The sequence below is a fragment of the Vulpes lagopus genome, chromosome 9 (genome assembly GCF_018345385.1).
Source record: "Vulpes lagopus strain Blue_001 chromosome 9, ASM1834538v1, whole genome shotgun sequence".
Classification (NCBI taxonomy): domain Eukaryota; kingdom Metazoa; phylum Chordata; class Mammalia; order Carnivora; family Canidae; genus Vulpes; species Vulpes lagopus.
The window spans coordinates 35,564,978-35,592,184 of NC_054832.1; the positions used below are offsets into that span (position 1 = coordinate 35,564,978).

Sequence of the window (27,207 nt, forward strand, 5' to 3'; positions counted from 1 at the left end):
TTTTGTGTTAATAGGAATAACAGCCCCAATTCCAGAAATTCTCCTAATGCTATGCATGTAGCTGCCACTTTGTCTTTGCTGACTTTATCATTGAGGGATTTGAAAAGCACCCTAGGTGTGTGTTTGTAAAGCCATTGTTTGGCCAACACAGGTCCAGCCTTCTTTCCTTTATTGTATCTTGAATTGATTCTTACTTATACTGTATTGAATTATACCATCTGTGAAAGTCCCTTGACCTCCTTCCTGCCTCATCTTCCTTTTGCTCCCCAGAGGCAACCACTTGCAACATTCATAGCCTTTCTTTTTTGGTATTTATATTTTTAGATAATAGGCATATACAGCTCACTCTCAAGTAACTTCTTTTAAATATTTTCCACTATAGTAGGCAAATATTTTAAATCGTTCACCCCTCCCCTTCCTGTGCTTTCTATCCTTCCAACGTAGTTGTTTAGCAGGTTTTGGTTCAATCTGCACACAGTGTTTTCATTATGATGATCATGTAAAATAAACATTTTTCACTACCTAGCCAAGTAGTGAACTGAGATTTTTTTTTTTTATTCTCAACGCCTTCTTCTTTCTGGGGTTAATAGTTCCTTTATAGTTTACATTTGCTTTGTTTTCCCTAATATCTACATCTTTCCATATTTCCAACAGCCCTGCAAACTAATTCAATAAATCAGAATTTCCTAGAGAAATTCTTCTTGGAGTCCTCAATGCTCAACCCAAATGGTTGGTTCTTAGGCCTGCCCCATAGCTGTAATTCTGGGACTTTCCTTCACCCCCATCTTGGAAATTCCCTTTGCCCCTCTGCATTGTTGGATCACAAGCCTTCTTCCTCTTTCTTGGTTATTCCCTCATCATGGAGCATCCTCCAGTGGCTTCCTAAGAAAGGGTACATCAAATGTAAACTTTTTTGTATTTTGCTTGTCTTTATTTTGTCCTTCTACTTATTCAATAGTGTGGCCAGGAATAGAAATCTAGGCTGAAGATAATTTTCCCTTGAGATAATGAAAGCATTTTTCCAAAGTCTTCTAACTTCCAGTGCTGCTATTAAGAAGTCCAATGCCATTTTGATTCTTGATCTTTTATATGTAACTTTTTAGTTTTCTCTTTGAAAACTCATAAGACTTTCTCTTTACCCCTAGAGTTCTAGTGTCACAATGGGGTATCTTGGTCTAGGTCCATTTCCAACTACTGTGCTGGGTATGTTAGCCAAGATTTGTGTCCTTCAGTTCTAGATGTTCTCTTTCTGAAAGTCCTTATTGGATGTTGAGCCTCCTGAATTACTCCTCTAATTTTCTTTTTTACTCCGATTATTCTTCTCTTTGTTTGCTTTCAAGAAATTTCTGCAACTATCTTAAAACACTGGCACAGAATTTTTGAAGTTTTCACTTCATATTTTTTATTTCCAAAAACTATTTTTTTTTTTTTTTTTAGATTTTATTTATTTATTCATGAGAGACACAGAGGGAGAGAGAGGCAGAGACACAAGAGACACAGGCAGAGGAAGAAGCAGGCTCCATGCAGGGAGCCCGACATGGGACTCCATCCCAGGTCCCCAGGATCACGCCCCGAGCCAAAGGCAGATGCCCAACCACTGAGCCACCCAGGTGCCCCTCCAAAAACTCTTCTTTGCTTCTCCCTTTTTCATCAGATCCTATGGATGCAGTGTATTTTCTTATTCCTCTAAAGGTATCAAATATACTTTGTTTTCCATTTCTGCTTCCTTCATAGATCCTTTTGCTCTCCTGTTTGATTATTTTATTCTCTGTCCTGTTGGATGGTTTCCTCTCTGGTGATTGTTGACTGCCACTCAGATTTAAGGCTGAGGCCCTAAAGACTGACTCAAGTTCTGTGTACCTGGATGGGATTTATTCTAGGGGGTGATCAATATGTATAGGTCTTTTTCCTGGATTGGGTCAGTTTCTACACAAAAGAGTTTTTCAATCTCCTGCCCCTGTCGTTCATAGGCTAGGAGGAAGAAGGAGCAAGGGAGAATTGTTCAGTTAGTGTGCAAACTTTCACCTGACCCCAGCCTCCCTCTGTATCTGACAGTCAGTAGCACTAAGTCTCTCTGATTCGGTTTTTCTAGAAACTAACTCTCCTGTCCCCTGCAGGAGGGGGAGTAGGTGGTTGGGACCTGCAAGTCTATCTGCCTCTTATAAATACTTCCAAATAATCTGTCTTTTTTCAGGCCTCACATCATCCCCTGCTCTTTGTTATTTGCTATTCTGTCCCGACCATCTCCCCCTCCACCACCACCCCTCTCCCCAGGGCACTCAGTTCGGACTTCCCTCCTTCCTGCTAATTCCTTCATCATTCTGCTATCTCTATACACTGTGATTCAGGGTTATATTATGTCTGCCAATATGTGAGAGACTTTTGAGGAGGGGTTGGAAATTGTTCTACTCACTGGCTTGAAACTGATGGTGCCGGCCACCAACGAGTCACTGTTGGGAAAACCTGCCTTTTGTGTAACCCTCGAATCAACAAACTCATGCTTTGCATCTATAAGAGCTTAGAACTCTAATACTAATAACAGCAGCAACAGCAATGGTCTTTTTTAGTGCCTACTATGTGCCCAACATTTTTAATCCTACCACCTACAAGGTGAGTGTGATTATCCCCAATATACAGAAGAGGACACTGAGGCCCAACCAGTTTCAATAGTTTATGCCTTTGATAAGTGGCAGGGTCAGGATTTTTTTTTTTTTAATTTATTTTTATTTATTTATGATAGTCACAGAGAGAGAGAGAGAGGCAAAGACACAGGCGGAGGGAGAAGCAGGCTCCATGCACCGGGAGCCTGATGTGGGATTCGATCCCGGGTCTCCAGGATCGCGCCCTGGGCCAAAGGCAGGCGCCAAACCGCTGCGCCACCCAGGGATCCCTGGGGTCAGGATTTGATTCAAGGTCCGTCTGGCCCCAAATTGGCCTCTAACAACTGAAGCCTTACAAGTCTACCTCAAGTCACCCAGTGAGAGGCCCTTAAATCTTGGGGATCAGTCCTAACCAACGCACTATGTATCCGTGCTTCAAGGGACGCCGTTGCCCCCTTTCACGGTGCAAATCCGTCCCTGCGGGGTACACTTTCTATTCGGTTGTTCTCACCTAGTGTGTCTTTGAGCGAAGCCCTCAGGTAAGCAGGCCTTGAATCTGCAGTGTGCAGCCTTGAGCGGATTTTAAAAGAACCCAGTTCCTTAGGAAGACTAATGAGCCCGGCCGCCCGCCCTGCCCTGAGCCATCCCCACCCCCAGCCGAGGCAGCCGAGCCCGCGTAACCATGGTGATGGCGCGGCGGCCGCCGGGGACGTGGGGGAGGGGCGGGAGGGAACGAGGGGCAGCTCCTACGGGGGATGGGCCCAGGGGTGCCTTGGGGCTTGGAGCCCCGCGGGGAGGCCGCGGGGCGGGCTGCTCCCCCAGGCCGAGGCCGGGCGCCCACCTGCCTTGCCGGCTCTCACCTCTCCCTGACTCACCGAGCAGGTGGGTGACTCACGGGGCGGCGGGGCGGTGCTCAGTGGGCTCCAAGCGGGGAGGGGGTGAGTGGCGTTTGGAGAAGGCAGACCCGAGGGATCTGACCTTCACTGGGCCAGCGGTGGGAAGGTGGCCCTGGGGACCCCTCTCCTGGCATCTGTCCCTGACCTGCCTCCATCTCCACCATTTCCTGGTCTGTGGGCCTAGGGACCCCATAGCCGTGAGCACTGTTTGACAGAGAGGGTGAAGAGGCCTCTGGGCCCCGGCTTTCACTGGGCTGGGTGCCCAAATATAGATCCAGTATCCCCTGAATGTCGCACCTTTCTGCAGTCCCTCTACCGGCTTCCCATTGCCCCCAGCATGAGGACACAACTCTGCAAGTGACTGACATAGCTTCCTCTCCAGTCCTGACTCCTACCTTGGTCCCCTCCACCCTCTAAACCCCACCCCAACACACACACTGGCCACCTTCCATTCCCTGCAGTTTTCTGATAGGGCCCTGCCCTCCCTCCCTGCTACGTCCCCTTCAGATATCCACCCAAACAGTACTTCATCAGGAAAACCTGGATTGGCCTCATGGCTCTGTCACTTCACCCTTCAGGCCCCCATGAACCTCTTCTTTACAGCATTCCTCATAGCTGCCATGTCTTAATATGATGTCTCTACTTCCCACTGGATTAGAAGTGTCAGGAGCAGAGGGCCAGGCCTTTGTCTCTGCTCCCACTGGATTCCCTGCACCTGGCACAGTGTCTGGCAGGTGATTGTCAATAGAGAGGGAGGGAGCTGCATATCCATTTGCCCTGCTTGGGTAAACAGCTGATGCAGCTCACTGCCCTGCACCTGCCCCGCACTGGGAAGCAGAAACCAGTGTGACATTTCTCCTGACCTCTTGTTCCCCCATTGGACCACAGGCTATGATGGTGAAAATATTACCATTTGGGACTTGGACTCCTTAAACCAAATGATCATTTGTCTTACTCTCAAAAAAGTATTTCTTGAAGGTGGGAGCTGCTAACACTTCCAGCATGAAAGGAAGCCTTCCTTGAGAACCCTGCCATTTGGCTCACATTTCAGAGCGTTTGCTTTCTTTCCTGAAACCACCAGGCCAGATTCCTGTCACTCAGCTGTCTAATTTCTTCAGGATAAGGTGGACCTAAAGACCACCAACATGCAAGGGTCTTGTGGGAAAGGCTGGGAGTGACTTCTGGGGCCAAGATCCCCTAAATGATGGTGGTGGGGGCTTCCAGCTAGGGGAGATAGAAAAGACTGGAAGTTTAAGAGGCCCTTCTCTCAAGTGGGTAGAGAAGCTGGTACCTCTCAGCCCTGCAACCCCAGCCCAGGTCCTTGCAAAGGGCTTCAAGGAGTGAGTCATCTCTGATAAACCAAGGCAGGAGGGATTTTGATAAGATAGAAGGAAGGGTGTTTACACATGGGCCTTCCATATTGGGTGGGTCTGTTTGGTGTGGAGGCCAAAGAACATCCTTTGGAAAGTGGAGGAAGTCCTGCTAGAAACAAGAGGGAAGGCAGAGTAACTGACTGCCTCCAACTGACATGTCCTTGAACTTATTTTAAAAGGGCTCTTAAAAAGAAAGAAAAAAATAGGGCTCTGAGGGCAGCCCGGGTGGCTCAGCAGTTTAGCCCCGCCTTCAGCCCAGGGCCTGATCCTGGATACCTGGGATCCAGTCCCTTGTCAGGCTCCCTGCATAGAGCCTGCTTCTGTCTCTGCCCCACCCCCCTCTCTCTGTGTCCCTCTCATGAATAAATAAAAATAAAATTAAAAAAAAAAAAAAAGAAAGAGCTCTGAGTCAGTCCTACAAAAGAAAGGCATCTGAATATACACAGTGAATAAATACATTCTCTACCTGATTTTGAGTAAATCACCTTATTTCTCTGCTTGATAAACTGCTTCAAAGCCAACTTGGATAATCTGTTGAAGACTCTTTCACTCTAATAAATATTTATGGAATCATTAATGTACTTAAATTTGAATCTCAATTCTAGAATTCACTGATTTTTCCACTCTGTAAAATGGAGCTGAATCACAAGGCTGTATGGGTCTCCAGCCCAGTGCCCTGTTCCTGGAAGGAAGGAGCTGGCGATTCGTTAGTCACTCTTCCCCCTCTTTCCCCACCTTCCACTGAGTGTGGAATGGGCTGCTGCTGGTGGTTGGAGACCGTACACTATGTTTCTGAATGGAAACTCGTGGCTTGTTAAGAATGATCCAGGAAGCCAAAAGACTGTTCCTTGTCTCAGCAGGTGCTAGGCCCAGAGGCCTTCAGTCTTGAACCCACAAAACACTTTTATGTGAAACCCTGTGGCAGACAAACCAGTACTATGACAAGAGCCAACATGACTGAGTAGCCCATAGGAGCAGAGGTAAGGGAAGCACAGAGGGAGCGGGATGCCCTGTTCACAGGCCAGCTCTAGAAATAATTACAAAGCCCATAAAACCAAAGTCAAGACTCAGAGAGTTCTTAGGGGTGGCTTGCCCCACCTCCCTGGGGTAACATACAAGGAAACATATCCACAAAGGTGAGGTGAACCACGTAGGATCATCCAGATAGCAGGTGGTAGAGCTGGAACAAGAGCCCAGTTCTCCCACTACCAGGGAGAGGTTGCCTTTGGACCTTAGTTACCCATTGTAAGTTCTTTTGAAGCATAGGGCCCCACTCATTTCCTTCAAGGATTAACAGGGCACTGAGGTATAAAGTTCAGGGGGTTGGAGCTAATTTCCTGAGCAGTGACTTCCTTCAAGCTTATGAGCTTACACACAGTACAGCAAAATGTAGCATTAGGTCAACAGTGAAGACTGTCTTATCAATCATGAAAGGTCATTTCTAACTCTTAAGTTTCGTATGATTAGTTTGTTTTTAATACTAGCCAAGGATAATCCTTCATCTCTAGACCTCTTGAGACTCAGCCAACGTGTCAAAGATCTCACTGAAGTGGCAAGAGATACTGTGATGAGATGGAATACCATGGTCCCTGAGGACTCTGTGTGGCAGCCCACACATCTGCACCCCTGCCTCCCTGCAAAGGCCCAGGGAGAGATTATCACATGTGACTGATGAGCAGTGTCAAGTATAAATCTTGTAGGAATACCCTGAAATAAACCAGTGTCCCAGGAAACTGTGAAGGCAGCAGAGTAAGGCTGGGAAGAGTTTCTTTTTTTTTTTTTTTTTAATCAGAGACTAGGAAAGGACCTGCAGGTTAGTGTTCTCCATCTCCTAGAGTGGGAGCAGGACTCTCTGGGTCCTCTTAGCCATGTGAGAGAAGTAAGTGGAAAAATTGTATTTGTTGGGTCCTGAGGAATATGATGTGGTCTCCCAGGAAACAACTTCTACCCCAGGGCAAGAGAAAGGGAGTCACTGCCCCACCCAAGGGTAGCCCCAAAAACCTTAGCTCCCAAAACCACAGGTGGTGCCCAGGACAAGAAGTGGCAAGAAGATAAGAAGAATTTGGGGTCCTCAGGGCTGGGGGCCACTGCTATCAGAAAACATGGAGCTGTGAGAAGATGGCACAACCTGACAGAGGCAATGGTGCATAGAGAATAAGATTCTGTTTAAAAAACTTAAGAGAAATTCCCAAGTTTTCTTTCAGGCTCTGCTAGGACAAGAAGACAAGGTTGCCAACAGACCTTGGGGGATATGGAGCAAAGAAGGGGGGTGCAGTAGGAATGAACCCAACTGTAGAACATATAGTGTCCAAGTTAAGAGCACATGCCCAGGAAGATGACAGCCTGGGTTTGAATCCCAGCTCCTGCACTTACTAGATATGTAAAGGTATTGGGCTGATGTCTAAACCTTGGTTCTCTCAAATGAAAAGTTGGGACGAGAATACCCATCTAATGTTGATTAAATAACATCAGATATATGAAGTCACATATCTTATCACAGTGTCTAGTATGTTAGAGTAACTTACTCTAACTTACTCTAACATAATACAATAACCTTGTATTGGTTATCTGTTGCTGCATAACAAATTATCCCCAGACTTAGTGACTCAAAACAACAAACATTTACTATCCACAGCTTCTGTGGGTCAGGAATCTGAGCATAGCTTAGCTGAACACTTCTGCCTCAGCACCTCTCAAGAGATCATAGCCAAGCGATTGGCAAAGAGGTCTCATCTGCAGGCTCAGCTGTTGTGGGGAAGGGATGCATCCAAGCTCACTAACATGAGGGTTGACAAGCCTTACTCCCTTACCATGTGGTCCTCTATACAGGGCTGCCTCATGACATGGCAGCTGGCTTTCTTCAGAGCACACAATCCAAGAGAGAACAACAGCAAGAGAGAAAATGCTCAAGAAAGAAGCCACAGTCTTTGAATAATCTAATCTCACAAGGGTACCCCATTATTTCAGGTGTATCCTGAATGTGGATTCTATTCATTAGGTCAATAGATCCAATCCATCCTCAAGAGGAGGAGTTTCATAGAGCATGAAGATCAGGAGGCAGAGATCACTGAAAGCTATTTTAGAGAATGCCTACCACAGTGTTTAATATTACCTATTTTTATTATTCCTTCTGTATATCTTATTCTCCAGTGATACCACTGCTACAAGTTTTTGCTTCTATGTTTTGTTGCTGCCATTCTTTCTGCTACAAATGCTTGCTTTCAAATATTTACATTTTCCAATCCTACCCAACTTGCAGGGCCAGATTAAAATGGTACCACCATGAAGCCTTGGTCAACTGCCACCTTGTAGGAAGTAGTGGTTTTCTTCTCTGAAGTCCAAGAGGGAAGAGTTTGATGGAGGAAAGTGACAAAGGACAGCTATTTTGTGCTCAAGATAAACGCAATGACACTTAAATGAGAAGGAATAAAGTAACTCAAATACATTCCATGTACTTTTTTTCTCAAAAATAGGCTATTGGTTTTGGCATTCTGGATCAATGAGGGCACCAGCTCTGTTAGACGATTGCAGAAATTGCTTTCATACGTCTGCTTGTTCTGGGCTGGCAGAGCACGTACCCATTTGCTGGCCTTTAGGATGAAGCTTTGCTAATAAAGGTAATGTGGGTCAAAAAAATAAAGGCTCTTCTGTAGGTAGGCAACAATTGCTCCAATAGCAATGTGCAGACACAGAGTTTTCTGCCTAACATGGAGATAAATCATTTGGGAAATAAATTGAACTGTGCTGGTTTGTTCTTCTATGATTTCTCTTGTTATTTTGAAAATTCCATCTCCCAACAAGATTCTGTTAGGCCTGAGCAGAGCCTTATCCCACATCAAAATGCTCTTCTCTAATGAGTCCAGGAATCTCAAAAGGATGAACTGCCATGGGGTTTCTATGGGGGGTCATGGGCTGCTAAGGAAGAGACAAAGCCAGCAGCAAATGTGGCTTATGTGGAGTCAAGGATCCAAATGGAGCCAATTCAGCTTGAGTAGAGGGATATTAGGTCAGTTCAGGTCACGGGAAGGAAATTTACATGTATTATCCAACTGCTGTGTATGAGACTGAGCAGGTAATAGTTATGGCCTTATTGAATCATCAGGAAAGCCTGCGGAGCTAAGGGGGTAATTTTCTCATTTTACAGATAAGAAAACTGAGATTCAGTGAGGTGAACTGGCCTGCCCCAGGTTCTACCACCAGTGGAACACAGGGCTGCTAGGCTTAATGCCTGTGTCTGTTCCAGGATTCCCTCTTACAAATGATGTGGAAAGACAAAGGGAAAGGCGGGGCTTTAAGAGGAGCTTACTAAAGTGACTCCAGAAATAGCTATTACAGACCAAACATGAAGTGTCATTCAGTTCTCCAAGTTCCCAGATCAAATCATAGCAAGGCTTCTCTTATTGCTCCTGAGTTGCAAAAAAGCAGTCTTCCATAGTAACAACCTGGGGAAGAGGGTGAGAAAGGATGTTTAGTATGATTAATAATAAGACTTCCACAGTCTCCTGCCCCCTATTTATCAGAAGATACATATTTAAAGTGATGACACAACCAGAGAGTTAACAAGATGGAAAATCTAAATCTAATTATCAGCTTCTGTTTTTATGTGAACCATCCCCCTCTCTCCTTACTTTTTCTTACTCCATCTTTCTGTTCTTTTAAGATTGGGCCCAATTTCCTGCCCCAAAGGAGATGTCTCCCAGAAGGAAGTAGAAGGCTCAAGCCAGGAGAAGACACAGGACTGATTCAAGGCTGGGGGGTAAGATCAGCACAAAATGGTTGATGCCATTCCATTTCTGCTCACTTCAACTTGATGAGGTGAATTGATTCCACATTGAGTCTTTTTGGGGGCATATTTATAGAGAATCTGGGAGGTCTAGAAGATCCCACTTAAGACACTATGGCAGCATTTGTCCTTTGATCTTTTTGACAAATACTCAGCACAAATTCTCTGCCAAGCACTGAGCTAATAGGTAGAGTGGGACTCAACTGTGTGGATACTCAGACCTTGTCCTCAAAAGATGTAGAATTCTATAGAAAAGATAGAATGTGCCTATGTCACTTAAAAATAAGACTGCATGTTATAAATGCCATTAGAAAAAAATAATCAAATTAGTATTCCTTCAAAAGGAAGAAGATTCTAGAATGCCTGGTGGCTTAGTCAGTTGGGTGTCCAATTCTTGATTTCAGCTCAGGTCTTGATCCCAGGATCGTGAATTCAAGCCCTGAGTTGGGCTCCATGCTGGGTGTGGAGACCATTTAAAAAAAAAAAAAAAAGGAAGAAGAAGAATAAAATTCTAATAGATGTAATACTTCACTAATATTCTGAGTGAAGTAAGCCAATTACAAAAAGATAAGTACTGCATGATTTCACTTACATGAGGTACCTAAAGGAGTCAAATCCACTGAGACATAAAGTAGAATGGTGGTTGCCAATAGTATGGGGAGTTATTGTTTACTGGGTACAGAGTTTCAGTTTTGCAAGATGAAAAAGTTCTGAAAAAAAATGAAAGAAAAGAGTTCTAGAGATTGGCTGCACGACAATGTGAATACACTTAACACGATTGAACTGTACACTTAAAAAATGTTTAATGTGATAAAATTTACTTGTATTTTGCCGTGACTAAATATAAAAAAAAATTTTAATGGAAAAAAACTGCTAGTGACTTCAGCAGACAAAGCAATTATCTATGTAACTGGAGATACCAAAGAAGTCTTCATGGAAGAGGGGGCATTTGAACTGAGCTCCCTTTAGAATAGAGGGCTCAAGATGGACAGGAAGGAATAAGGTCATTCCAGGTGAACAAAGCAGCAGGAGCAAAGGCACATCTTTAAAAAAAAAAAATCCAGAAATTTCTCTCTTCCATTGCAGTAACTCTTAACAGACATTTTTCCAGTGATCAAACTGCTAGAGCCTGTATCTGTGACTCTCTCCTGTGACATCTCAGCAAGGCCTGGCTCCTGCCTTCTCCCTCTCTTCATCTCTTCCGCTCTTCCTGCCTCTTGTTCTCTCTCTCTCTGGTGTCTTTGAACCTTCTAAAATGAAATCCTTGACAAAGGTTTGCTTTCAGCCCAGAAGAAACATTCCCTGAGATCTCTTTAGTACCAGAAAATACCCAGACTCTCACACCTTTGTTAACAGACCTTATTGGGTTGTTCTTTTTTCCTCCTTGGATACCAGAAGCTTAAGAAATTACCTCATCTCCTACAACAGACAGGTTCCAGTTGTGAGAACAGCCTTTCTGACAGACACTCCCATTACCAATTTGCCCTGATGAACAGCAGTTTTTGAGAACAGCCCTCTGACAGGGAGGAAAAAAGGAAGAGATGCAGATTTATACTTGATTCGTGAACAGAGTCGAGAGGAGGAAGATAGTTTCTGCTGAGCATTTCTTCATCTTCGGAACGATTATTTAGAGTCAGAGCTTATTAATCCCCATGTTAATCATCGAGATTTAAGGCGAGAATCCTTTTGGGATGAAAATGGTAATCAAGCACAGGGAAGGCATCTAAGGCTCCAGGAAGACAGCCTCCCAGCCAGTGGGCCACCATGGGCCCTCCTGCAGCGGCTGGGAGACTCAGGGCAGGCAGGCAGGAGGCCTGGTGCTCACTCTCCCCATCCCCAAAGTGCAGACTCATGTAGTGGGGCATGCACCAGACATGCCTGGTAGAGCGAATCGAGTTGACCTGAAGGGAAGGCCTGCTTCACTCTGCCTAGAGTGATTTGGAGAGGTTGCCAGATTTCTGCCTTTTCTTTTCTTTTCTTTCTTTTCTTTTCTTTTCTTTTCTTTTTTTTCTTTTCTTTCTTCTTTCTTTCTTTCTTTCTTTCTTTCTTTCTTTCTTTCTTTCTTTCTTTCTTTCTTTTTTTAGATTTCTGCCTTTTCATCTGGCCTTTCACTTTCAGTCATTACCTTGAGTTCTGAGTGAGGAGGATGTGTGCCTTTTTGGGAGGAGGAGGGGCTTGAATGGAGCCTTGGCCTGGACATAGCATGAGGAGCATAATCACAGGCCCTGACTCCTCTCCTCGGGGCCTCTACCCTGGAGGACGTCCGTGGCCCTTTTTCTCAGCTCTTCAGCTCTGTCTAGACAGCTTTCAAATCATCAGATGCTGGAAAGAAGGCAGAGATCAGTGTGAACATTTACTTTGTTGGTATTGTTTTCTTTGGAGTTGAATGGGGGAAAACCCAATTTAGGGACCAGGGTCTTTCTTGGGTATCTATTCCATTCTATTAAAGACGAGAACAGCAAAATCATGGAATCTCAGCACTGGGAGGTACCTTAGGTATTATTTTAGCCAAGCCCCACATGATGCGAGAATCCTCCAGAAGCACCCCAGCTGGCTACTGCTGGCTCAGTCAGACATTCTCCCTGACGGAGGGCGACCTCCTCTTAGGGGTGAATTCACTGTTAGAAAACTCTTCCTTGGACTAAATGAAAATTATAATCTTATTTGATAGCTTCCACCCACAGACACTAATGCCTGGCGTGTATGTATGCTGACTGACCAGCTGACTGGCTGGCCGACTGAATAAATGAGTAAGAGGAGTAAATTGGCAGCAAGCAGGAGAAACGGGCAGGAGAGAAAGCGCCGTGACTAGCAGTGGGACAAGTAGAAGGAGAAAACATTTTTCTCTAAGGATTTTTTTTCTCTTTGGTGAGGAATAGCGGAGAAGCCTGGACTGTCCCAGCCAAGGTTTTCATTCCCTCCCATCTTCTGAACCAACCAACAAAACCTCCCAACCATCTAATTTGTGAGTAGATCACACTTCACATTTGTGAAATGAATTAAATTACTTTTGATCAGTAGGAAAGTTACCAAAGCTAAGTGTTGTCTATTTTCCTAAGTTACTTTGTCATGACTCCTTCCCTTCCTCTCTGTCTGTCTCTCACACACACGCACACATGCACGCGCACACACACGCACATCCCAGGGTTTACACCTCATGTCCTCCTGGTCTCCTCAGGGCAAGCCAGCTCGCTAAAGGAGCCAAGGGTGACCCCTTGGCTTTAGCTCGCCCCCCCACCCCGGGCTCCGGGTCTGGCAGCGCTGCTCAGCTAGACACGGGGTGGCTGCTGTGTGGGAGGCCTGGAGGGGAGCCCCAGGCTGCGGGCTGCAAGCGCTCCCCTGAGTCTCCGCTGAGGGGGGCTCACGCAGCCTTGCACAGCTTCCAACGCGGGCCTGGACCCGGGCCCCCAGCACCCGGCATCTTCGCAGCCCCACCGCAGACCCTAGGACTCCCACCCACCGGGCACCCCGGGGTGGGAGAGGGGCCCTAGCCAAGATGTCAGATGCCTGACGTCTCCCCTGAAGGAGCCCACCCTCCAACACAGCTCCCTCCGGAGGCCCCTGGAGTAGGCGAGCTCAGCAGCAAAGACCGCAGCGGCTGGTACGAACCTGCCACTGTGTCCTGCCTGCTTTCTTTTTTTTTTTTTTTTTTTTTTTTATTTATTTATAATAGTCACAGAGAGAGAGAGAGAGAGGCAGAGACATAGGCAGAGGGAGAAGCAGGCTCCATGCACCGGGAGCCTGATGTGGGATTCGATCCCGGGTCTCCAGGATCGCGCCCTGGGCCAAAGGCAAGCGCCAAACCACTGCGCCACCCAGGGATCCCTCCTGCCTGCTTTCTAGATAGGGACCCTCCTCTACGCCCCCGCCCCGTCACCCAGTATCTGCAAGTGGGATGCCCCACGGGGCGGCTGTAGGAAACCCTGCACCATCTCCGGCAGCAAGGACAGCCAATCCAGATAACACCAGGCAGACTCTCCCCATCTGTTTGTCCCCTGATCCTGCCTATCTGTTTGGTAATTGAGCTACAAATAGACCCTTGGCTTTTTGCCTTTCATTTTGCAGGTAATTGTAGCTATAAATGATAAAAAATCCAAAAGATAATCTCTGCACTGGTGCATAGACACAGAGTTCTCAGTGTGGAAAGGGCCCTAGGTGTGAATCAAGGTCTGTGGAGCTCCTGCTATGCATCTGACCTTCCGCCGGCAGGTTTACTTCCACTCATCAAACAGAATGCTGTTTTCAGCCCCATGAATTGGAATTGGTCAATCCGTCGGCTCTTCATTAGACCGAGTATTCTAGGACAATTTTCACGTGGCTCTGTTATGCAGTTAGTGGGTGTCTTGCCTGTCTCTGCACTCAGACTGGGAGCTCCATGAGGTCTCCCATGGCTCACATGAGACTCTGATACTCAGGAGCGTAACAAGGCCACCTGCAGTGGATTTCCCTTCTTCGGCTTTCCCTTCCACCAGCCCAAGAAATAGTCACATACCCCCAGCAAAGGGAGTCTGGCCTCCAGGCAAATGGCCCCCATGTATAGATGAGTTTTATTCAAGGATCTGCTGAGACACAGAGAGGAGAGTCAGCATGTGCTCCAAGGACCCTGTCAGAACCAGTAGCAACAACATGTAAGGGCCTAAGCCTGAGTCTTACAGGGTTGTCCTCCTCTGTATGACCTTGGCTTAATGACAGGAAGCCACAGGCTTCCTTTGGCCCATGATACCTGGAGCAGCATCTCTCCTCCCATTAAGTCTTATCAGAGTGGCAGCTAAACCTCCCTAATTTTGCTGGATAATTTCCATTTTAAATGTCTGTCCCATTGTTCCTATCCATTCATGTGTATGTATCAGACTGTGCTATTTCTGGTCTAGAAAGCAGAGTTTGGAATTCCACTCTCCCAGAATCATTCTTTTGGCTCTTCATAAATCCCCTGTGATGGTCCGGGTTCCTCCTAAAGCGGGAACACTGAGACAAGAATTCAATCTCAAACAGTGTATTTGGGAGGTGCCGAGAAAACCAGAGGAAATGGGGAGAGAAGCGAGAAGGGGAAAGGAGCTAATAAAGGGTCTGTGACCTAGCCAGCTACCAATGTGGGTGACAGAGCCTCATCCCATCAGGAAACTCTGGGTCTCTGAGTCAAACGCAGTGTTCAAAGGTAGCTCACCTGAAGGGGGCAGGGGCCAGGGTATTCTTTGCCAGTGCTCATCTGTCATTGGTTGCAAGATGCTCCAGGGCCACTCTCAACCTGCCATCAGTCAGCAGATGGTGCTTCACTGGTGAGGGGAAGCCCCTAGGCAGCAAGACACCAGTGCTGGCAGATGGAAGCCGGAGTGGTGTACATCGACTGCTAAGAGCCAAGAGAAGCAGTGGGGCACTGGCTCCGTGTTCTACACCTTCTTCCCTCTAGGAGACGTGACTATAATCCACCGATGAGGGGCTATGGCTTTTAATGACTGAGAGAAAAGCCATTGAGAACAGGACCCAGGATATAAATCAGTGGCTAAAGAAACTGAAGAAAAAAGATACTGAAAAATGTGGCGGGTACACACTAATGCCAACTCTTCATGCCTCCTGATTGGGCATGGTCCAATCTGGTTGGTCCTGCAGGGACAGGAGGTGTACGTGCAGGCCCGTTTCTAACAGGTGGGTGCATGAGCCTGATCCCAGTCAGAGGCTGTGGCCTGTCTGGCAGCGTTTCACTGGGACTTCAGCGGGAGGAAACAGGAGGAATAAGGAAGGGTGCGATGAATCAGGAACTAACACCAAATCCCTACTGGAGGGCAGCCCTTCCCATTCAGTATCTTATTCCAGACTCACAGCAAACCCTCAAGTGATCTCAGAGCACGTGAGCTCTGAGGTGGCCGTTGGGGGTAGCGCCTGCTCAGAATGGCATCCTCTTCCTCCCGGCAATGTTAGTTTAGACTAATGTATACCACAAGATAGGGCAAGAGCCGCCAGTCATGGTCCTCCATCCATCTGGCCAGAGACTGTTCACCCCGGTTTTCTGGATAAGTATACGAAGGCTCAGAAAGGTTAGGTAACATGCCTAAGCCACACACTGCCCCAGTGCGAGGACCAGGGAACCTCCTCCACCCCTCTGTGTCTGTCTGGTTCTGAAGCCAGGGCTCTGGATCTTCAGGACAGTTTCAGTAACAGCCTGCTGGGCTGAGCTGGAGCTGGCTTTTACTTGGGAGAAACCATCATTAACATTCAGGAATTTTGCAACCCAGCTAACATCATGTTGTTAGCTTGGGAGTATTTACACCAGAGAAATTGGCAAATATACAAAATCAGGGCTTCCTCCCACCTATTGTTAGACATTAGACACATACATCTTGGACATTCATTTCTTCTCTAGGCCCGATAAGGACATTCTCAGTATCACTCCCGGAGTGAGTACTTGTCTAGTATCCACCAGCTGTCTGAACCTGGTAAGAGATGCTGCCAGAGAGGCACAGATACTTGGTTGGGCCTTCCTCAGACCTGCATCAGGGGCAAGAACAAAGTTCCTTCTGCTTTTGATCTTATCCAGCTCAGCTCAGCTTGAGACTCACAGTGAGGGCACGCTGCCTGATTTGGCAATGAAGCAATCCTTGCAGCCAGGCCTGTCTCACCCAGGAAAGGGAGGAAGAGCTTCAGGGGCCCTCAAGAGTCATCAGTCCTAACTTGCTTATGGAGTATCCCACAGAGAAAGGAAGAAGGAAGTCTCTTCCTATGAGATGGATGGGGAACCACGGTGTCATGGCCACAAGCATGCCTTCCTCTGGCTTGTCCTCATCACTCTTGGGCTGAGGTAGTCACAGCCTTTGTTTCTAAGATCAGATCTTGTGTCGTATTTGGCTGTGATCACTGAAAACAGAAGTCAGTCACCCATTTTGAAGGAACAGACATTACTGTCCTCAAAGCAACATCCAAAAACAGAGTCTACACTGTCTGTGTGTTCATTTGGTTGAGTTTTGTTTGTTGTTTTTGCCAGACTTGGGAGAGTCCTCCAGAAAAGCAAAGGTGGGGGACTTCTGTGGCCTTCAACTAGAAACCAGGACAAAACAAGTCAGCGGGGCGCAGAGGTCTCTGGGCCCAAAGAGGAACCTGGGGGAGACAGGTTCATTGCTCTAGGCCACGAGGGTCCTTGCAGAAGGAACAATTTCCAAAGCTAACATTTCCCTAAATGCTTGCCTGACAGCTTGGCTAAAATCCAACTAAAAAATGCATTTGAAAATTTTTAGGCAACAACTTAGATAATTTTATTTAGAACTGGAAAGAAGTGACCTTGGGCTAAAACTCCTCCAACCCAAGAGAACGATTCAAGTGCACGTGTCAGTGCTGATATTTAATCTGCTACCAGCACCCAAGACAGCAGAACAATCCCTCCTTTCAAACTTCCTCAGGCTCCTCCCCTCACAGAACCTTCCAGAGCTAAGCAATTTGAACTTTAAAATGCAAGCTATTCTTGCTTATTATCTCCCAGTAAAGTGCTACAAGAGCCCGAGTCCCATCTCCCACCTTCTGCCCTAACAGCTGTGGATCACATGGATCACACTGATGTAGCAGGGACTGCATAAGCCCCTCCTGTTAAAATCTAAAATTAAGTAGCCAGGGACCACTCTGCCTCTTGAGTCACCTCAAAAATTAGGAGCCCACTGCTTTCTTTAACTTCCAGGGGCACTCAGGCTGCAAGCACCTCTGGGGGAATAAGCTTCCCCAGGCGTCAGGCCTCAGGTATATGAAAATCCCTTGAAATGATGCCACATGGTGGCTCTTGGTCACATCTGAGCCATGGCTCTCCAGCTCTGGGAGGGCAGCCTCAAAATGTGCTTCCCCCTTCACTGTCCAGATACCTGACACTTGTGCCCAACTGGTCCTTACGACACACACTAGGGTGATAAACCATCTACTCTTGGGGACATGTCCAATATCTGTTGCATTTCTCAACCTCTTTAGTTCTAAGTTTTCAGAGGTGTGGTTTGACTTCCTCACATATTTGAATGCAACTTTTGCACCTTCCAAGCTGACTTACCACCCTCTGCAACATTTCTATCACATTTCTTAAGGGACATTGTTGAAAACCTTTGAACTTTGGAGGTCTTTTACCAAGATAATCTTTTATAAAAAAAATTTTCTGTTTCTCATTGCCAACTTGAATAAGTAATACCATATTTTTCACTTTAAATTTTTACTCTGTATACAACACATCTATATTTTGCTATAAATGTATGTTCCTAATTTAAACCTTTAAAAACTCATATCAAGTCAATTGCTTATCAGCATGTATAATGTGTTCAGGCTATGGACTAGAAAAGGAATTAAAGAAAGTATAAGCTCTGTTCTTTAGGCTCAAGGAATATAAAATCGGGTCAAGGGAATAATACAAAATGGTGTGAGTAAAGTGCTAGGGTATATGGGCAGTAGCAGACATGGACCATCAGCCCAAGAACTAGTTTATAACCCTGACATCTCCAGGAAAACAGGATTCCCACCACAAGCCTGGCCTAACATAGAGGATGGATGACAGCCAGGTTCTTAACTAGCAACTATTGCATAAACCGAACTAGAATGACCTCTAGAAGGACAAGTGAAAAACCTCCTATGAAGAACCCTGTGGAAAACATGAACTGATCCTTTTACCAGATCCTATTTTGAAAAGCCCTGACCCCTGAATTTCCATGATAAGATGGAGAAAGTCCCTTGCAGCTCACAGTAAAAACAGAGGCTTCACTCATCTTGTGTGCATCCTGTTCCATGGCCCTAAGGCTTTGAATGTCTCTCACCTAAATCAAAGGGGTTCATTTGATCAGAGCTTGTTTAAGTCATAAGAAGGTATCAGCTCCCCACATTCTCACCCCAATACCATACCAGTCCATGTCTGATAGTTGACTGGCACATTATCAGGGAGAAAGGGAAGAGCAAGTTTTGTCCCCAGTTCTCTCATGGAGGTCATCCTCCTCTAAGATCTCAGCATCAAAAAAAAAAAAAAAAAAAAAAAAAAGAAAGATCTCAGCATCTTTAGACACATGACAACAGCCAGAGCCCTGGGGATGTAAAGATGGTTCTGTGATCACTTTACTTGCCCTTTTGGCAGCAAGAGTTTCCATTGGGTCTTCCTCTACAACCAGACTCATTCAATCAGGTGAACCCTAAATTATACAAATCCAACTGGTACAATTTAGAGGAGAAAGAAGAAGCAAAACACTTAGTGGTAAAAAAGAGAACACAGTCATCATTCTGCTTAACATATGTTAACACTTAGAGTATCAATGCTGGAAAAAAAGGGGGAAATTATTCAAAATAATTTTGGCTCTTTATTCCTTCTTCTAAGTGAGGAGTCCTGAGTAAGTCACCTGTTTCATCTGAAGTCAATCCCAACTCATGGATTTATGTATCATCTTGTTTATTCAAAGTTCTAGTAGTTCTATCCATAAACTGCAGTGGTTTGGGCCATATTGCTTGACCTCTCTAATATTGTTTTCTTACCCGGAAAATGAAGCTTTGATCTCTAGGTTCCCTACTAGTTTTTTTTTCCTACTAGTTTTTAAAATCTAAAATTCTGTGGCTATACTGCACAAAGATAGTCTTGCCATCAAAGAAGCACTCTTTATTTAGGGAATGATTTCTGTAGGTATTAATCTTTAGCATCCCAAGAAATGCACCATGCCACAAGCAGGAGTCTGGAACAGAATACTTTCCCAGGAAACCCAAAGAATTTTCCAGAATGCTCAGGGTGCTCCACTCACACCAGCCTTTGCAGTCACACTTGACCGAGAAAGAACTACACCATCTGCAGGGATGAGTAGCTCTAAAAAAGTAGGGCAATGACAGAAACCATGGGACTTTTAGATACAGCTGGTTGGAATTTCAAGAAGCAAAGGCCTGAATGACAAGCTGACGGTAGACTGCCATGCCAGTAGCACATGATTTTTGCAGTGATCGAGTCTCTAGACACCAGTTGTTCTCCAAACCTAGGCTTGCCCCCAGCCCCCAAAGATTTTAAAGATGAGGCTAGGAGGAGAAGCAGAGCCAGAGGAGGGTGAGATACATTAATGCGGAGTGACAAGTTGCCTCGACACTTACATGAGCCCTGAATGAGGTGTTGTTTGTGCAACCGGTAACCAGAGCTTCTCTCATGTGTCATGTACAGTATGGGTTTTCCCCACCCTGCCTGCTGGGCCTGCAGGGTGTGTCAGATATGTTGAAACAACCTTGGGCTCCAGAAGATGGCTCACCACCAACGGAATACTGTACCCAGACACTGCCCTGGCCTAAGGCATTTCGGGAGTTCTGCTGTGTCAGCGACCCAGTGCTGCAGTCCTTTTCTTTTTTTTCTTTTTTTTTTTTTTGTCTTTCAAATGAGAGGTGACAGACAGCCCAAGAAGGGATGCTGTGACATGAGCCTGGAGAGCGCTAGATGCCATGTACCTTTTGCCTGCATCCCTGAGGATGAGAGTAGAAGATGCTGGCAGTTCTGGGAGCTCTGGCTCAGTGACCTGGCATCACGGGCACTTGCCTGACTTGCTCTGTGGGCATTTCCTAACCCAGGAAGCAAAGGGAACTACCTCCTTTCAACAGGAGAAATGGGCAGTTCTCGCCGGGGACGTAGCGATTCCGTCCTGTTCCACCCATTAGAGGACAGGGGGCCACTAGGGTCACACACATACACGTAGGCACACACATGGACACACACGCGTGCCTACTCTGCAGCCCTGCCTCCTGCTGTGGCTGAAGAGCCCCAGGCTTTCTGACACACTGGGGAAACCCCGCTCTGCCTCCTGCCACGGGCAACACTGGCTAGAACCAGGTGGACCAAGTACTGAAGAAAGGGTCCTGGTTTGGCATTAAAGCTGCTGAATTTGCGGCTGGTACTCCCATAGGCCGGTACTTCAGCCTCTGTCGGAACAGTCGGAGCACAAAACACACCCCTAGATCTAAATCCCTGTGGGGTCTCTGGGCACAAGTCTGGTAACTCCATATCACCCCAGATGTTCCTGAACAGGAATGAACTTCAATGCCTGTCCTGGAGCTACAGTCACCCTGCAAGGAAAGGCAGGTTGGGTGGGGTACCCTTGGAGGAGACTCCTCAAAGAACACCTGTTCTGAGAAATGGTACAGATGACTCACCACATGGCACTCTTCCCTCGAACTCAGCCCAGACTCCGTGCCTAGCCTGCTGGCGGGGCCTCGGAACAGTCATAGAGGGTGGCTCTTGGGTGAGTCATAAACCAAGAAAGCTGACCATTTATACTCCTGGGGGAACCCAAGATTTACTCAGGAAAAGGCAGGCAGAACTAATTTCTATTCACTCTCTCTCCTTCGGGCATCTGTTTGCCCAGAAGGTGATGGCAAATGCCATGGGATGTGCTAATATGCGTTTTCACTGCTTCTGGGCCATGTCAAGCAAAATAACTCAACTTGAGAAGGCGACATAGTTTATCAGTGTAGGTGATCAAATAATATAGTCAGTCATCTAAATCACATTCAATATGGCAGCTACTGACTACACATGACAAGTTAAATAAAATTAGTTAAAATTTAGAATTCAGTCTCCCAGTTACCCTAGTCACATTTCAAGGGCTCAGTAGCTACATGCGAGTACAATAATGGACAGCACGACTATATACACCATCATCACAGAATTTCTATTGGACAGAGCTGATCTAAATACATAGCAAGTGTGAGAAGCCCACTTAACCACCCATTCATTTTTTATTCAACGATATTTATGGAGGGTCAGCCATGTGTTAGCAACTGTCGGGGGAACAAAGATGAAAAACAGGTGGTCCCTACACCCCAGGAGTTTGTAACTGGTTGGGAGTTACAAGTTGCCTTGACACTTACATGAGCCCTTACATGTATTACATGACACTTACATGATTACATATGTGTAATCAAAGCTATAGACCTTTTCCATCTGGGAAATGAAACAAGCTACCCAGGAGTAAACAGAACTCTTACAAAAGGCTTTAGGGGAAGAAGAGCAGAGTAGTAAATCGACCTGGTTGGACTTGACCAATACTTCATCAACATCTGCAGCAGATGTGTGCGCAGTGAGTTAGCTTAGACCTGAATGACAGGTGTCATAGTCACAGAGCAACGAAGCCAAGAAAAGGGAAGCTGAGACCCAAACGCCTCCCAGGAGAACCTCTGACTGTGCCTTCTAAAGAGGGCCATTCTGGTCAAGGAGAGGGCCATTTTCTCAGGCAGTCATTTCCCAAGCAAAGGGCTAGTATAGATTAATTTTGCCATTCACCGCCCAGAATTCTTGAACACTGTGCTTCCCACCACACTTCTGAAAAAGTGGTGAGCAACCAGCTGGCTTTCTCCAGCACAGCTGTTCCTTATTTGAAAGATTTTCACTGAGTGATTTTTAAATGTTTTTACAAGGTGTTCAAATTGGGCAACCACATTTGATATGCATAAAGTATGGAGTCTGGACAAGTAATCACAAAGCACCGGAAGTGATCAGTTCTCAAGAACTTCTCAGCAAGGTCATCTTTGGAAGGGAATGCCCAAGGAAGAGAAACATCAGAAATAAAGGGCAGACACTGCTTTATTAAGTAGAAATACTATCTGAAAATGACCAGTTGAGTGAGAAAGAAGCACCTGGGAAAATGTAAAAACCTGAAGCAGAGCCCCCAGAAGGATGAGGGGGAGTATTTTCAACCTCAGCTGGGTGAAGCAGTACAGCCGCCCTCTAAAAACATATATGAATTTGTTTAGGGGGTATATTTCTTAACACTGAGTGCTCACTGGAGTTGGTGTGAATCATAAGACCTGGTGCTGGGTTCTTCTGGCAGCCAGGCTACCACAAGAATTCTGAAAGAAATACTATGGAAACAGGAAGCTGTTTTGTAATATATTTTTTAAAAGATTTTATTTATTTATTCATGAGAGACACAGAGAGAGAGAGAGAGAGAGAGGCAGAGACACAGGCAGAGGGAGAAGCAGGCTCCATGCAGGGAGCCCAACGTGGGACTCGATCCTGGGTCTCCAGGATCATACTCTGGGCTGAAGGTGGCGCTAAACCACTGAGCCCCCAGGACTGCCCCTAGTATTTTGAATAGAGTACATACTCACATGATTCAAAATTCAAAAAATATAGAAAGGTTCCCAGGGGAAAGTCTCCTCACACTTACACATATCTGCCTGGTTCCCAAACCTCTCGCACCTCTACTTGGGCAATCATTTTGTACCTCACTCAAGTTCCTTTATGCTTTTATAAGAGAAGGCAAATAAATAGTCTCATTTCTCCTCCCCTGTGTTATACACAAAATGCACCAATTATATGCACTGGTCTACCTTTTTCTTATTTATCTCATAACTGTCTTAGATATCTTGGGGGCCTTCCCTGTCATGAGCGTACTTCATTCTCTTTCACTGTTGCATATTCCACTTACAGAGTCTACCATCACCACCTGTGAATGGTACCCTATTGAGGACAGCTAGCTGCTTCCTACATTTCACCATTCCAACAATGCCATAATTTACAACCCTGAATACACATTATTTCACATGGGTACAGTATATCTCATAGTCAAATCCCATAAGTGGAGGTCAAGGTAGAAGCAATTACAACTTGGGTAGATATTGTCAAATTGCTCTCCACCGAGTTGTGCTCATTTACCCTTCTACCAGTGGTGGTTGACATTGCTAACAGAATGTGTATTATCAAAGCCTGGGATTTTTGCCTACATAATGCATGAAAATGGGATCTCAGTAGAGAATTAATTTGCATTTCTCTTACTATGAGTGAAGTCAAGCATCTTTTACATGTTAAAGGGCCATTTCTATTTCCTTTTCTGTGAACTGTCTAATCAATATCTCTTGTACATTCTTCTCGGGAGTTACTGGCTATTTTTAAAAGTCAGTTTATTAATTTTTAAAGTCAACTTTCTTATCAATCTCAAATTCTTTATTTATCAAGGACACTAGCCCTTTGTAATATGAGGAACAGTGAATATAAAAACAGAGCTAATCAATAACTGTCTTGCTCAAAGATGTTTTGATGATTTCCTATAAAATTCTTGACGAGGCAAAGCCCTCCATCCCCACTCCCTATGCTCTCCCCCAGCCACCTGACCCCACCACCTCAGGTCACACCAGGTGTATAGCTGTCCATCTTTCACTTGGTTTTCTTCCTTGGGGCCTTTGTATTGGCTTTTTCCTCTTCCTGGAATGAAATTTCCCCTTTATCCTCCTGGTAAATTTCTTTTAACCTTCTCAAGCCCTGTGGCACTTTCTCATTAGTAAGAACAAGTGGGGACAAAGAAGAGTGACATCTTGAAACTGTGGGACTCTTTCCCAAATCCTGGTAAATTGAGAAGAGACCCAGGCTGGGCAAATGACTATGAGGCAGTACAAGTCAGGAAGTAGGGGTGAGTGGGAGACCCCGAGGGATGCAGAGCAATGTGAGGCCCAGGAGAGGGTGCAGCTGAGTGAGGAAGCTCCTGTAAAACAGGAGATATGGAGGGTGGTCCAAGAAGAGGCAAATCCTGATGGGGCATGAGGACTGGGCACATCTGTTCAGGGGGCTGTGCTTTCAAAAGGGACCAGAGGACTGGAAAAGACATGGAGTATGAATATCAGGGACCCAAAGTGGGGGCTATCGCACCTCTCAGAGGGTTACAAGAAGAACAATTTCATTCAACTGGAAATCTAGGGACACTGACCTCCTAGTGCCTGCTGTCCCAAGAACCTACAAAGGTGAAAGAGTGAGGTGATCTCTCAGTCCTTGGCAAGGAGAGTAAGGAAAAATTTTTAAAAGTCTGAATTTACAGCAGCCAGAGATGGAGAGAGAAATGAGAATGCCTGGGAAGAGATTCATGAAATGCTTCAACCCTAAACCATGCGGTGGAAATCACACCCAACTGTGTACCCAGATTCACCACACTGTGGGAAGAGAGTTTCATGTCTTTCAGGTTGGTCTCCTGGAGATACTCTGCTCCAGGGCGGTGAATCTGGGTGATTCGTGGATACCACTAGGAAAGGAAGGGATCAGAGGATAAAACCAGAAGTTCATCTTTTCAAGAGAAACGTCCCTAGCCAATCTCCCAGGTGGCACCAGCAGGAAGCCAGGAAAAGTCGCAGGAAGAACTTAGAGGCACCTTCTGGCTAGGGGCTGCCCTAGGAGCAGCAGGTCAGCACAGCCCATGCTGAGGCCCCCCCCAGACATTCCTTTTCTTGTATTCATCCAATACATGTTTTGTGGACACCTATCGTGTATCCTAGGCACTTTGCTATGAACTGTAGCGGTCAGTAAATCACCAGCCTGCCCTGGTCACTGGAATCCAGTGGGAGAGATGGACACATACACAAGCCAGTGTCATGTGTGCTCTGATGGAAGTGAGCACTGTGGTCAGAGGCAGTGCAGGGTGGGGGGCTGGCCCAGGTTTGGGGTGTCTGGAAGGCTTCCTAGCAAAAATGACTCCTAAACCAACTGGGATCCCTCAGAGAATGGCCTACCCATGAGAGGCCCCTGAGAGCATCTGTCTTGGGATGGGGCAGAGAGCTCTCCTGTGCTTCAGAGGGAGCCTCAAAGTGACATGCTGGACTTCCAGGTAAGGGAAGAGACTTTAAGGGAATCAAACTGAGAGATGAAAGCTTTCTTCTTTCTGATTGTTCTGACCCAGACAGCCAAATTCCTGCACAACTAACATCTCAGAAGTAATGTCTATGTACATTCTAAGCCAAGAACAGGAGCCCGACCTGCTAAAACCCATTCTCCCTCCTTCGTGGCTGACTTTGCATTAGCTCTTAGCAAGGGTCAGCATTTCCTGACGCCAGCTTCTGCACTGATCTCTTCCTCCTCCTCCTCCACTCCTTTAAGGACCTCAGATTTTCCAAGCAATCTGATTGAATATTTATGTGGTCTGAACACAGTGAGGCTGCTTTGACCTGCAGTGAGGATTGGAGATCACTGGAGCTCGGCCCTCAGGGCTTTCCCTTGATTCTTGGTCCCCAAGGTTGCCCCTCCCCCAGGTATCCCCAAGAGCCCTGCAGGGGAAAGATGAACCTCTTCGCTCAGAGTCTTGGCTTCCCCTGAGCACAAGTACTGACCTGCCAACTCCTGTGGAACAGGGGAAAGAACTCTACCTTGTATATTTTAGCTAATTCTTAAAACTCAGAGAGTTGGTCTTCATCTTTCATTGTGACCAGTTAGCAGAAGCAAGAAGTCAGCAAACTCTCAGTGGGGCCAGTGCATGCAACAGGGAAGTGGATAGGAGTTGGAACTGTTCTCTTTCCCATTGCAACTTAGAATTCCTGAGGCCGGTCTGCCTGTTTTCTTTCTTGAGAGGAAGCAATGAGATGGTGAGACCTGTGTGGCTTATTCCCTCTCTGACAAATGCACATGTCCATCAGATGCTAAATAAGGAATGCACCGTTGGACTTGCTGCCAGGACCTTCAGTGAGAAGTGAAGACCCGGTTCAGACATCTGTATTGATTTGCCTCCAGCTACAGAGGGTCTGGGGTAATACTAAGCTGACTGCTTTGCTCTCTCTTATCTTCTCCACTGAGCTACAAAAAGAATGCTGCTGTCATGGCCGCATCCCAGACAGAACCTTCTAGGTCAGCTTGCTGCTGGGCAGCATTAAACAACTGGGCTCCCTCAAAGGGTAAGAGGCTTTCTGCCACTGATTTATATTCCCCAAATGAATGAGACCATATAATGTTTGTCCTTTTCCGATTGACTTATTTCACTCAGCATAATACCCTCCAGTTCCATCCACATCGAAGCAAATAGTGGGTATTTGTCATTTCTAACGGCTGAGTAATATTCCATTGTATACATAGACCACAGCTTCTTTATCCATTCATCTTTCAGTGGACATCGAGGCTCCTTGGGAAGGTTAAGTTTTACAGTTACCAAAGTTTAAAAGGGTCCTTCACTGCCACTTTATGATTAGGAGTCCAAGTGAATTCATTTTCTTTTTTTCTCGTGGGGAGAAAAGCTCTGAGCTACTGGTTCATTGGGAGATTCATGCCAGGCAAGAGCAGGGATAGGCCCAAGAGGCACTTGCAAATCCCAGGAAGAGCCTTCAAGACTGCACTGAGCAATGTTGGAGATAGGAATGTAAGACGATACCTTATCTGTGGGGCCAAAGTTAATCCCCATTTCCCCCAGCAGCTCAGAGTCTGAAGGACTGGGCCAAAGCCTGGAGGAAGACACAGAGCAACAGCTGCTCAGGCTTGAAGTCTCTTTGGTGATCCCTGGTACCTAGAAAGTATGGAGAAGGCAATAACTCCCACTATCCATCCCACTCTTACATTGCTTCATTCATTTATTTCTTAATTCACTTGAGTCACCAATATTTCCCATGGCTCTATCTTTGGCTAGGCAGCAGGACTTAGATGTGGGAGTATTAGCACAGATTCCTGCTTCCAAATTTTCTAACTGTCCCCAGCCATGTCCTCCTCAGTTCTCAGGCATGTATTGCTTTGGTGTGCAATAACATCAGAAAGACAGAGACAACACCATTGAGATTGAGGAGCAAGGCTAGGCCATCTGCTAGAGCCTAGGATCCCCAACACCAAGGTCCTAGCAGGCACTTTTTGGGGTGATGGG

The 27,207-nt window shown here is 46.1% G+C and overlaps 1 long non-coding RNA gene across 4 annotated transcripts in view; it reads right to left on the reverse strand.

Moving 5' to 3' along the window:
* LOC121498949 overlaps positions 1-27,207 on the reverse strand; it is a 45,340-nt gene that overhangs the window by 15,178 nt on the left and 2,955 nt on the right. The window contains exons 3-6 of one of the 4 annotated variants that reach the window (XR_005989957.1): positions 26,728-26,859; positions 11,064-11,974; positions 10,245-10,362; positions 5,959-9,311 (exon numbers count right to left, since the gene is read on the reverse strand). This is a non-coding gene — a long non-coding RNA (uncharacterized LOC121498949). Of the gene's footprint in view, positions 1-5,958; positions 9,312-10,244; positions 10,363-11,063; positions 11,975-26,727; positions 26,860-27,207 lie in introns of those variants that run through there. The other 3 variants (XR_005989958.1, XR_005989959.1, XR_005989956.1) reach the window with 3 other exon arrangements.